We start from the raw sequence: 12,589 nt of genomic DNA, 5'->3' as shown, positions 1-12,589 counted from the left end.
CTTGAGGCTGTCTTCTGAGATGCCAAGGTAGGGACCAATGGGCCATTTCCCAAGCGTATACCAGGTGATTATCCTAGGGATGCCCATAACCTTGACACTTCTGTGATTAAGAGGGGATCAAAGGAAATGAGGTACACTCTTCCTAAGAATTAAAAGACCTCCACAGCAAAAGCCAAAATAAACAAGTAAGACTACATCAAACTAAAAAGCTTCTGCACAGCAAAGGAAACCATCAAGAAAATGAAAAGACAATCTACCAAATGAGAGAAAATATTTGCATAAGGGGTTAATATACCAAATATATAAAGAACCAACATAACTCAATAGCAAAAAGTCTGATTTAAAATGGGCAGAAGTCCTGAATAGATGTCTTTCCAATGAAAACATACAAATAAATAGTCAACAAGTATATAAAAATGTGCTCAATGTCATAATTGACAGGGAAATACAAATTCAAATCACAATGAAATATCACTTCATACCTGTTAGAATGTCTATCACCAAAAACACAAGAGATAACAAGTGTTGACAAGGATGTGGAGAAAGGGAACCCTTATGCACTGTTGTTGGGAACGTAAATTGGTGTGGCCACTATGGAAAACAGTATGGAGATGCCTCAGCAAATTAATAATAGAACTACCATATGATCCAGCAATCCCACTTCCGGGTATATATCCAAAAGAAATGAAAACAGAAAATCAAAGTGATAGCTGCACTCCCATCTCATCCCAGCATTATTTACAAAAACCATGGTCTGGAAACAACCTAAATGTCCATCAACAGATGGATGGATAGAGAAGGTGGGAGGTTACATATAAAATGGAATATTACTCAGGCATTAGATGGAAGTAAATCCTGCCATTTGCCGCAACATGGATGAAACTTGAAGGCATTATGCTAAGTGAAAAGTCAGACAAAGGAAGGCAAATGCTGTGTGGTATCATTTATATGTGGAATCCGAAAGAAAGTCAACTTCATAGAAATAGAGTAGAAAGTGGTTACCAGGGGCTAGGTGTGGGGAAAATAGGAAGAGGTTGGTAAAAGGCTACAAACTTTCAACTATAAGATGAATAATATGGGAAGATCTAATGTAAAACATGGTGACTACAGGTGATAACAGTGTTTTCTAAGAGAGTAGAACTTAGAAAAACACACAAAAAACAACAACAAAAAAGAATAATATGCGAGGTGATGGATGTGTTAATAAACTAGATGGGGAGGGAAATCCTTTCACAATGCATGTATCAAAGATGTGAACAAATGAACAGTTTAAGTATCTTACAATTTTATATGTCAATTATACCTCAGTAAAGACGAAATTTTAAAACCATAGATTTGCACATTTTAGGAAGAGGTATGCAATGCTTTCCATGTCCACATTCTAGGAACGCCTTAAGTAAAGAGCATTGATCATCTCTCCATCTCCATCTGTTTTTACATCTCATTAGAAATAAGGAGAAACTTTTCCATTGTGGGAACTCTCTTGGATTATATCTGTGTGATGTTACAGCATCTCAACTTAATTCCTAATCGGGTTGTATGGTCCACATGATAACGAAGCTGGATCCTTTTTCACCACTGGATTTTATGGCTTGTTGGCTCGTGCATGGACACTGGCCATGATGAGTCACCCATGTTCCCACTGCTTCTCAAACTTCACTGTGCTCATGGACAACTTGGGCATCTTGGTAAAATGCAGACTCTGATTCAGCAGGTGAGGTGGGGTCTGAGGTTTTGCATTTCTAACTAGCTCCCAGGAGATGCCCGATCTTGCTGGTTTGGGGATAGCACTCGCACTTGAGTAGAAAACTTGTAGAATCCTACTCTGCTAGAGGAATACAAGTTGCTCAGGAAAAAAAGAAAGAAAGAAGGGGGCTGCCTATGGACAAAAAGCTTTGGGGAAAATTGTATACTCTATCTCTTTTTGTAGATTTAAAATGTAGATTTGTTTACATCTTGAAGGCCCTGCAAAGTTCTCCAGTTAAAAAGAAACTGTTTAGCCTGGCCGGTGTCCTAAATGGTTGAGCGTCAACCTATGAATCAGGAGGTCATGGTTGATTCCCAGTCAGGGCAGATGGCTGACTTGCGGGCTCCATCCCCAGTGGGGGGAGTGCAGGAGGCAGCTGATCAATGATTCTCTCTCATTATTGATGTTTCTATCTCTCCTTCCCTCCCTCCCTCCTCCTCTCTGAAACCAATAAAAATATATGAAAAGAAACTGTTTACTTGTTTGACTCAATGTCAAACTCATTTGATCATGAAACCTTTTTTTTCAAGGAAAGCCATTAACATTTAGTAGGATTAGTGTTCTTTGTATCAAGTTTTGGAAAATAATTTGAGGTATCAGAGTCATAGACTGTCCCACAATCATGTTGATTGTAAACAGTAACTAGGCAGTCACTTAGGAAAATGCCACAGTGTGTGATAATTAAGAAGATGGGCCCTGAAGTTGAGTCAAAGCCTAAGGTTGAATCTTGGCTCTTCTCTTAGTATAGCTGTGTGACTACGTGTAAGTCATTCAACTTCTCTGAGCCTCGATTTCCTAGTGTATAAAATGGGAATAATAAAAGATTCTGCAAAAGGAAGCAGATATTGTAGTTGCCTGAGTTGGCAAGACAAATGATGTTGAGCATCTTGGCTAGAATGAAAAGCGCTCAGGTCAGGGGACACCCAGGAATACAGAAATCTAGAAAGGAATGGAACTTTGAGCAACATAACAGAAAGAAGACCAGTCCTAAAACTCTGGCCTGAGCCCACTGTGCCCTCCATCCCACCATCCAGCACATCATCAAGTCACCCAAGTCACCCCTCCAGGTTTCCTATGTTCCAACGTAGCGTTTTGGCATGAAAACCTGGGCTTCATGCGTGAAGTCCAGGATCAGCGTTATTCTTTTGCCAGCACTGAGTGTTTGAAGCTGTGGCACAGCAGAGGAAAGTAATACAGATTTTGCATGTTAGCACCTTTCCCACGGAGGAGCCCAGGTGAGTGGCCATCATTGTAGGCAGGTGAGAATGCTCAGCTTACCAGGGTCCTCATGGAAGTGGTGGTGACCTTCCCAGAGAGGCAGTGGGGTCTGCAGGACATGGTGCAGCCTGACAGGGACCCTGCAGAGCCTGGGCCAATCTGTAGGGACCAGGGAATGCCCGGAGCCCACCGGGACACTTTCCCATGGTGAGGGCTGCTGGGTTTGGGGCTTGGTGAGATGTGGGGGACAGCCTGCCAGGACCCTAGCTCAGCCCTGCTGCTAGGGGACCAAGGGCACCAACTCACTCCTTCTGTGTGAGGAGGCCGAAAGGACAAGGACACAATGGCCCCATGCGTCACAGTTTCTGAAGGTCTTGGCATCCGGTTTGAGAAAAGACTCAGGGAGATGACATGCCCAGGTGTAACCAGTGGTGAGGCAGCAGCCTGCTGCCCAGGTGTGCCTGCCCTGTTAGCCCCAGCCCTCATCTTCATGCAGCCGTCTCTAAACAACCCAAATGGGTGCATTTGGTCCATCTGAGGGCTCACCTCCTATGTGCAGCCTGACAGGGACCCTGCAGAGCCTGGGCCAATCTGTAGGGACCAGGGAATGCCCGGAGCCCACCGGGACACTTTCCCATGGTGAGGGCTGCTGGGATTGGGGCATGGTGAGATGTGGGGGACAGCCTGCCAGGACCCTAGCTCAGCCCTGCTGCTAGGGGACCAAGGGCACCAACTCACTCGTTCTGTGTGAGGAGGCCGAAAGGACAAGGACACAATGTCCCCATGCGTCACAGTTTCTGAAGGTCCTGGCATCCGGTTTGACTAAAGACTCAGGGAGATGACATGCCCAGGTGTAACCAGTGGTGAGGCAGCAGCCTGCTGCCCAGGTGTGCCTGCCCTGTTAGCCCCAGCCCTCATCTTCATGCAGCCGTCTCTAAACCAACCAAATGGGTGCATTTGGTCCATCTGAGGGCTGTCACCTCCTATAAACATTATTCCTTACCCCTCTCACTGCAGGCGGGAGGTTGGGCAGGGCCCTGGCAGCCTGAATGAGCTGCTAAGGGATGGGCGACCCAGGACCAAACCTCGCCAACACCCTAATCACATAATGTGGACGTGGGAGGGAGCTTACAAAGTCCTTCCACATCCATTTCCTCATTTCTTCCCTATGCTAGCCCCCCAAATAGACAGACCCGGGTTAGTAATTCTCCTTTTTACAGATGAAGGAACCTGGGCTTAGAGCTGGCGTGATCAGCCCATAACAAGTTACAGGGGAGCCCAGGGCACTGGGTTGGTCCCAGCCACCAGGAGCTAGACGAGAAGTCACCACCTACTTGGCCAGAGCTCCTCTGCCATAGTCGCCTCCAGGAAAAGCTGTGTCCCCTAAAACAGCTGCTCAGCACCATGCTTCTCAGCACTGCCCACTGCCCGGTGCCAAAGGACAGAAGTGTGGGCTTTAAGAATCTTCTTGCTGCAGCCCAAGACTGAGCCTGACCCAGAGTCAGGCAGAATGCATGCGCACACGTGTGTGTGTGTGTGTGTGTGTGTGTGTGTGTGTGTGTGTGTAGGGGTGGGAGCAGGGCTGGGAAGGGGAGGGCAGCAAGAACCCTGGGCTCCGTGCCCAGTGCCTGCGATTTCCCAGGAGGGAAGCTGGCCTCCAGGCAGAAAGGCAGGAGTCGCCCAGGCGGCTCCAGCAAATGGGTCCTGGAGGAGCTGTCCAACGTCCCTGCTGCTGATGGGTGGCATGGGGGCGAGGAGAAAGGGCACGGCGGCTGCATCCCCCCGGGCTCCTGCCCAATCTGGGAAAAAGCCCGCATATTTATCTTATTTCCTGTGCACCATTGTGACTTATTTTCCTGGTCTGAAGAAAGAGCTGTAGCGTAAACGAAGGTTCTGATCTAGGGGGTCTGTTGGCTCCTTGGAGTCTATAATTGGGGCATTGAAAGGATACAAAAAAAAAAAAAAAAAGCCCGCAGAGGAGTGGATGATCTTTTATACTTAGAGTTCCCCTCTCTATAAAAGCGACATATTACAAACCTCTTTCTCCTCTCGAACATTTCTTGCTAAGTGCATTCTGATGCCACATTGAAACGCAAAATAGCTGGAATCAAGCAGGCACCGAAGGCTATTTATATGCTAATCTCTATTTCCCAAGCTGAAGCGGGAACCTGGAGCTGGGTGCTGCTTCTAATGATGGCTGGCTTTAACCTCTCTGGAAGAAAGAAAAGTATTTTCCTTAAGAAAACAACTTGGTTTCTTTAAGATGAAATGTAATTATCTATTATCAGATGTCCCTTAAAATGCAAGGCCTATTAAAGCTGCTAAAAATATTGAAGCCCTAATTTCACCATAATAGCATTTTAATTTCAGCAAATCACGGCTCTATTGTTACAGGACATTTTGTGGCAGGAATGTGGTAAGAGGTCCATCTTAGCTTTTTTTTCGTTAACATTTTCCTTTCTTTGAGAAGCACAATTAAATCATTGCAATCATCTAACCTTGCCTGACACAAAATTTTACTTATCAAGTGCGAAAACAATGGTCATTAGCATTTAAAAGAATTTGTTTTAAAAGTAGCTAAAGTTTAATTGCTTGAAATACGTCTTGTTCGAATGTGCAGCTGCTGTTGGCTCAACGTTGATGTTAAAGTCGGTGTTTAATTGATTGCTGAATTTCATTGAAAAATATTTACTTTTTCCCCAGGCAAAGTACAAAGAGAGGGCCCATCAAGGAGGACTGGGTTTGGGGAAAACTGACTGCATGTGGGAAGTTGCTGGCAAAACTTGTAGGCAGTTAGACAGACATGAGCAGAGCAAGGACGAATGGCCAGGTACAGAGGTCACAAGGGTGGAAAGCCCTGGGTGCCCAGTAACAGGCAAAACTGGGAAAACAAGGACCTCGTCCCCAGGGTGCCCTCTCCTCCCTTAGCATATCACTGCTCATGTGGTTTTGACCCTCTGACCTTTCATATCGCTGATCATGGGTTCCGACCTCCGCTGACTTTCTTCCCATGACATGTCACTAGTCGTGCGGTAGACCGACCCCCTTAGAGGGGGAACAAGGGGCTGAAGAGTGGCCTCACTCGACTCCCATTCAGGCCTTTGCATGATCACTTCCTGAAGCATTAACCCCTAAGGATAACAACTAGGCCTCAGTTGTGTCTCAGCTCCAGGTCCAGAAAAACAGCAACACCAGACAAGTGATGCCATGGCTGACATCAGCAAAGACTACCGACCCCCTTGTGACCTTCTGTACCATTCATCCTTGCTCTGCTCATGTCTGTCTGTCTAATTGCCTACGAGGTTTGCCTGGTGCCAACCAATCGGTAGAGACCACGACCCTGAAAGGACCCTTCTGGAAAGCTGATGAAAGTTCTGAGATCTTCCCTGGGACCGCCCCTAAAATTCCCACCCTTAAAAGGCCTAGTGCCTCTCCCCACCCCCTTCCCCCAGGTGAGTTTTCCTTGCCTCCCACTTTCTCCTAAGCTCCAACAGCCCTCCTTTTGCCCCAGCTGGCTCACTTCCTCTACAGCTCACTTCTCCCTCTCTGACTTTCTAAATACTAGTAAACATTTGCTTGTATTTGAGTCTTGGCTCTGAATTCTTTCTTAGCCAGAACTCAAGCACCGAGGTTGCTGAACCAAGGTCCAATTGCCAGTAACGTTCTGGTGCCGTTTTTGCCACCAACAAAAATCACTCAGCTTTGCTCACCTCTGCATTGGATGCATTCTTGGGAACTTTTCTAAAATGAACCCCCACTCCCGCCCCGTGCCATACTACAAAATCCTGGAACTTGTATTCTTGTTTTTCAGAGACCCTGTAGGTGTTGAGGACATAAAGAGGAGTCCACTTCTCAGTGGGCTTACCTTTTCAGTGGATGGATGAGGGGAGGGCCGGGATGCAGGCTGGGGTCACTTTCCAGACAGGTCTTCTGCCCACACCTGTTGGTGAAAGCAAACTCAGATCAATCCACATCTTCTTCCTCTCTCACTTAAGATAGCACTTTAGGCCATCTTAGTGGGGCTGAGTCACCACTGAGTCTCACCAATTTTGCAGAACTTCTGAGTTCCTGGGAGAGGCTTTGACAGGCAGGAAAAGGAGGTGGAGTGGGAGGGGATTCAGCTCAATAGGCTACTGATTAGGGTTGGCAAAAAAGGTGTGACTGGGACCCTAGTAATCAGTTCTATTTATTAAGCCCTAACTATGTGCCTGGCACTGTGTTGATTTCTTTATTTGCATCATTTCCCTTAATCTTCACAATGCATGCTATTATCTCACTTTTCCAAATATGGAAACTCAGGCTCTGAGAGGTGAATCTGCCCAAACTTATAGCCAGAGGGAAGCAGAACCCCAAGTCAATCTGAGGTTCATCTGGTGACAACTTCCGTCCTGTGTGGCCTCTTAACAGTTCCTGTCCTCAGTCATTACCTTAACTCAGGCCCCAGACCCATCTCACACTGAGGGCTAGTTCCTTGACTCCACTCTACTTACTTCCTGCCCCCTTCACCCCGGGACCCTCTGCACCCATGTACATATGGAATTTTAAAGCCCCCCTCCCCCCCATCATTCTTTGCTTTGTTGGGTCTCAGTTTGCTATCTGTGCAATGAGGACCTTGGATGACCTCATCTTCAAGAGCTCCTCTAGGTCCAAGTTACTATGGACTCAGTTCAAGCCCACTAAATGGGTACTGAGTGCTCACTCTGGGCCGGGCCTGGGTGGGCCTTTGGTGTGCAGAGATGGGTAGTCGAGTCCCTGTCCTTTAGATGAACCTCCCAACAGCCAGCTCAGTGCAGCTAACTGTCCTCCTGCTGTGCCACACAGCTGGACAAGGGGGACTGCACCCCGCACAGCGTGGGCTGGGTCCTTCAGGGTCACAGGGCGATCTGAGATTTTGCTTGGGTTTCCTCTTTGTTTGCTGGACAAACTCCTGCTCCTATTTCAACATCCAACTCAAGAGGTACTTCTGGGGAAATTTTTGCCCCCCTCCCCCTTTTAAAATTTCCTTTTTAAAATTTAAATAACTCTGTATTGTTGAAAATATTACATGTGTCCCCTTTCCCCCCCATTGACTCCCTCCAGCCCGCCCACCACCCCAGGCCCTCACTGCCCCATATATGCATGGCCTCATCTGTGTGCATGGGCTTTGGTCCCCTTTGAAGCCCAGATTCCCATGGTTTCTCCAGCATTTCTCTGTTGTAGCATCTCCTCCTATAGCAGAAAAGGAAGAATGTAGCCCAGGTTAAGTAACTGGCTCCACTCCCTACCAGTGGATGATCTCAGGTAAGTCCTTTAACCTCACTCAGCCTGTTTCCTTTTCCATACAGTGGGGTAATGATAGTGTGCACCTGCCCCTCTGGTCATGGAAGTGACAAATCAGATTTATATAAAGCTCCTAGAACATGCCAGCAGGTCATGAGCATGACTTATTATTAATGTAGTAAAGGCACTTGTCTGTGGGTGTGTATTACACACAGCCAGGCTGTGAGCTCTGCAGGTCTGGCATCACAAGAACCTCACTGTTCTATCTGTAGCTAACGCAGAGACTGCTGCCTAGTGCAGTGATGGCGAACCTATGACACGCATGTCAGAGGTGACACGCAAACTCATTTTTTTGGTTGATTTTTCTTTGTTAAATGGCATTTAAATATATAAAATAAATATCAAAAATATAAGTCTTTGTTTTACTATGGTTGCAAATATCAAAAAATTTCTATATGTGATATGGCACCAGAGTTAAGTTAGGGTTTTTCAAAATGCTGACACGCCGAGCTCAAAAGGTTCTCCATCACTGTCTAGTGGAAAGTACTGCGGGGTGGCCAGGACCAGGTGTTCAAATCCATGTCATGCCACTTCCCAGCTGGGTGAGTGACCTTGGGTAGGTTCCATGACTTCTCTGGCTTTCACTCTCTGCATTTGTAAATGGAGATACTTTCAGTGCCCTCTTTGTGTGATTATTGGGAGGATTAAACGAGGCCAAGCTGGTGAAGTTAAGTCCTTGCCCAGTGCAGTTGTAAGAGCTCAACCCTGAGTATCTATTAGGTTAACAGACTCTCATTAATAACCGACATCTGTATTCCACTTTCGCATTCTTATCTTATTTGTTCCTCACAACGTTTCGGGAGGGGCCTCTGTTATCATCTTCTGGTCCATCAAGATCTTACAGCTGGTGAGAGGCAGGTCCCCTCCCCCACTGGCCGCCCCATGCCTGACATCTCATCTTGTGAAAGCAGATGCATGAGAGAATGATTCTCAAATAGGCCAAACAATCTTTCATAGAAGTTAGGTGGGGCTCAGGCTGGTGGCCCATTAGGAATACCAGGTAAATTGATTTCATAATGGTAGGTCCTGAAATGACACCTCCATCAAAAGCTGCACTTGGCTTTTTATACTCGTCAGGGGCTGTTATAAATCTGATTATATCTGAAATAGCAGATTTCAAGTTGAAGTCCCCTTTGTCCACACTGGAATTCAGATTTATTTCTAAGAGACCAGTGCAATTTTCTTATCTTTGTTACAAATTACTACAGTCTGGGTTAATCTCTCACAGCAATAAAGCTGTTTGCCTAGGAAGCTTCCTGCAGTGTCAGAGCTGATGAATGGCTCCCTCTGGCTATAATAATTCAGTCTAGAACACTGAAAAAAAAAAACAACAACAAACAAACCAAAACTGGGTTCTTCTGCAGGAAACTCCACCAGTATGTTTGGCTGCTGAGATTGTCAGAGATCAGAGACTCTCACCTCGGTCAAGGTATCAGAACCTTTGAATGGATGGGGTCTCAGGTGCTGCATGATGAATGGTGGGCCACACTACTTTGCAAAGAAGGCTGTCCTGTCTGGAGTTTTCTGAGGGTGGCTGCGGATCAAGTGATTACAATAGAAGTCAGAACAGGGAGAGGGTACAGACAAGATAGTTCGGGAACAAGGGAGTGAGTGGGCCTGTCTCAGAATTGGAGAAAAATGGGCTGCAGGCAAGGAGCAGAGGGCTGGTGTTTCATTCATTCAATAATTACTGTAGTTTAAAAAATCTAAAACACACCATTGATTATAACATGCACTATTGACTTAATAAGAACACTTTTTGGAGGGGCCAAGGAATGAAACACAACCACTTTCATGGTGCACATTGATTTTAAGGCCCAGTGTTGAAGGCATTCTAGGGAGGTTGAGATCTGAAGGAGACTAAGAGATGGTGTGTGTGTGTGTGTGTGTTTCTGAGCAGTTGGGGGTGTTTGGGAGAAAAAGCACTGAGGCAGAGAGAAGAGCGCGCCCGAAGCTCTTGAGAGAAGAAGGCTTGCTCAAGAAGCTGAAAGAAGGCCCGTGTGACTTTGGGCGAGGAGGGTGTGGGAAGATGAAGCTGGGGTCAGCTGGGGCCATCTCATGAAGAACCCGGCAGGCTAGGTAGAGAGTTTAGATGTTGTTCTGTGGACAATGAAAAGATATTGAAGAGTTTTAAGTAGAGGGTCTATATATTCTGTATTTAGGCTGCATGGGAGGCAAAGCAAGCATGTCAAACTTGTGGCCAGTGGGCCGCATGCCTTGCTAGCGAGTTTGACATGCTTGGTTTTAAGTATTACACGAGTTTCCTTTTTTCCCCATTTTTATAAAAATATTTTTATTGATTTCAGAGAGAGAAGGAGAGATAGAAACATCAGTGATGAGAGGGAATCATTGATTCGTGCTTCCTGCATGCCCCCTACTGGGGATCAAGCCTGCAACACAGGTATGTGCCCTTGACTGGAATTGAACCCGGGACCCTTCAGTCTGTAGTCCGATGCTCTATCCACTGAGCCAAACCAGCTAGGGCCCCATTTTTTTTTTAAGGCCAAAACTCTTAATTCTTTTTGTTTGTTTGTTTATAATCATTTAATGAATGATTAAACACACCTTTATTGGGCCACAGGTGAATTTTATGGTGATGGAAGCTGATGAACCACTTGCCCAAACCACCATGATTGATTACTTGCCGTTTCCAGAAACCTGGGTAACAACCAGAAAGATTTGATAAGGAACAGCATGATCACTCAGCCAAAGAGGTTCCTTGGGATCCTTACCTTCCTTCTCCTCCTCCCCCAAGGACCTTCTCCAGGGGTATGGGTGCTCAGGAGGGAGAAGGGGCTGGGGGTGTCCCACCGCAACAGGGCACAGAGGAGTGCTGGGAACCCCACGCCCCAGATGCAGACAGAAGACATGGGGGCACAGGCCCGGGGCAGGCCTGCTCAATAAATACACACACAATTCCCAGAAGCCACCATAGGGGTAAGCGGGCCCAGGGACACTGAGCTGGAGGGGCCACCCTCGGAGGCCTGGCCTCGGCACACTCGCTCCGTGCTGCACACCAGCACACCTGCAAAGGGTCCCAGGAGGAGCTTGTTGAAGATGCCGTGCACCCACACCAGGTAGGTAGTGAAGGGCTTGATGTTCTCCGCGAAGGTGTGGTTCTGCAGGGCCAGGATGTAAGGCACAGAGGTGTTCTCCCCCTGCTCCCGGAGCCACACCACATACCTCACCTCCTGCACCTTCAGGTACTTGAGGTTCCATGGGATCTGCCAGGAGACAGTGAGGTGGGCCTTGGAGGCGCCCTGCACCGACGCCTGGCACCGCGCCTCCCACACCTTGCCTGGGTAGAGGCCGGCTGTCCACTTCTGCTTCCGCGGTCCTGGCCAGCCCTTCACCACGCACCGTATGGTTTGAATGAGGGATGGGATGTCCACCTTGGTGTCCTGGTAGATTCGGAACAGCCAGACACTTGGTTCCGGCAACAGAGATGCCGTCGGACCTCCCGGCTCTGCAGGATACGGGCCTGCTCTGCCTGGTCTAGGTGGGCGAGGCCCCCTCATCCCAAGGCTGCTCAGGGTGCGTGACCATGTTCCCTGGCACCGCGTTCCGCCAGGCGACGTAGTGGAGGTCCACGCCAGGCACTGTGGCCAGCGTTTTATAGGGGGTGTAGTGGTCAGGACTGACGGCATAGGGGAAGAGCTCAGCCACGGTGGCCCCATGGGGCAGGAAGAGGGCCGTGACCAGCCGGCCTGTGCATGCTGACCAGCATGGAGGCTTTGCTGACCAGCCCCACGACATCGGCAAAGGTGTGGTCCTCCAGGGACACCCTCACCGTCTTCACCTGGAATTCCTGGGCCAGCAGCAGCTCTGCCTCGTTCAGGATGAGTCTGTTCTGGGTGCGACTGAAGACCAGAATGGACGACTAGTCTAGCGGGCCCCTGCGTGGCTCACATTTGGCTTTTCCATCATGAACCCTGCAATCTGCTGGATCTTATGGCCCGAGACCAGGATGTTGGCTTTCGGGCCCTGGGGACGGACAAAGCCATATTGGTACCAGGTGATGATCTTGGAGGGGCCCACGAACACTTGGGAGAAGCACAGCAGCCGCCCAGGGTCTTCAGCTGGGCCCACAGGAGCGGCTGCTTGGGGCTGAGGAGCTTGCAGAGGTCGAAGGGCGCGCCCTCGCTCCAGCCCTCCATGCAAAAGCGCCGGCTTCGCGGGCCAGGCCGGGGAACTGGCGCAGGGTGTAGACGAGAGGCAGCAGGTCGCCGTGGAAGTGCATGAGGTTGTCGGGGTTGAAGCGGTTGGCGACCAGGGCCGCGCCGGGCAGGAACACGCACGGGCTTG

At 48.3% G+C, this 12,589-nt stretch overlaps 1 pseudogene; it reads right to left on the bottom strand.

Moving 5' to 3' along the window:
• Nucleotides 1–12,589, bottom strand: part of LOC102239602 — a 124,211-nt pseudogene that overhangs the window by 31,780 nt on the left and 79,842 nt on the right.

Source organism: Myotis brandtii, unplaced genomic scaffold (assembly GCF_000412655.1).
Source record: "Myotis brandtii unplaced genomic scaffold, ASM41265v1 scaffold274, whole genome shotgun sequence".
In the NCBI taxonomy this organism is placed as follows: Eukaryota; Metazoa; Chordata; class Mammalia; order Chiroptera; family Vespertilionidae; genus Myotis; species Myotis brandtii.
Note: the sequence above shows the minus strand (reverse complement) of the source record. Positions and strands in the feature narration are given on the sequence as shown.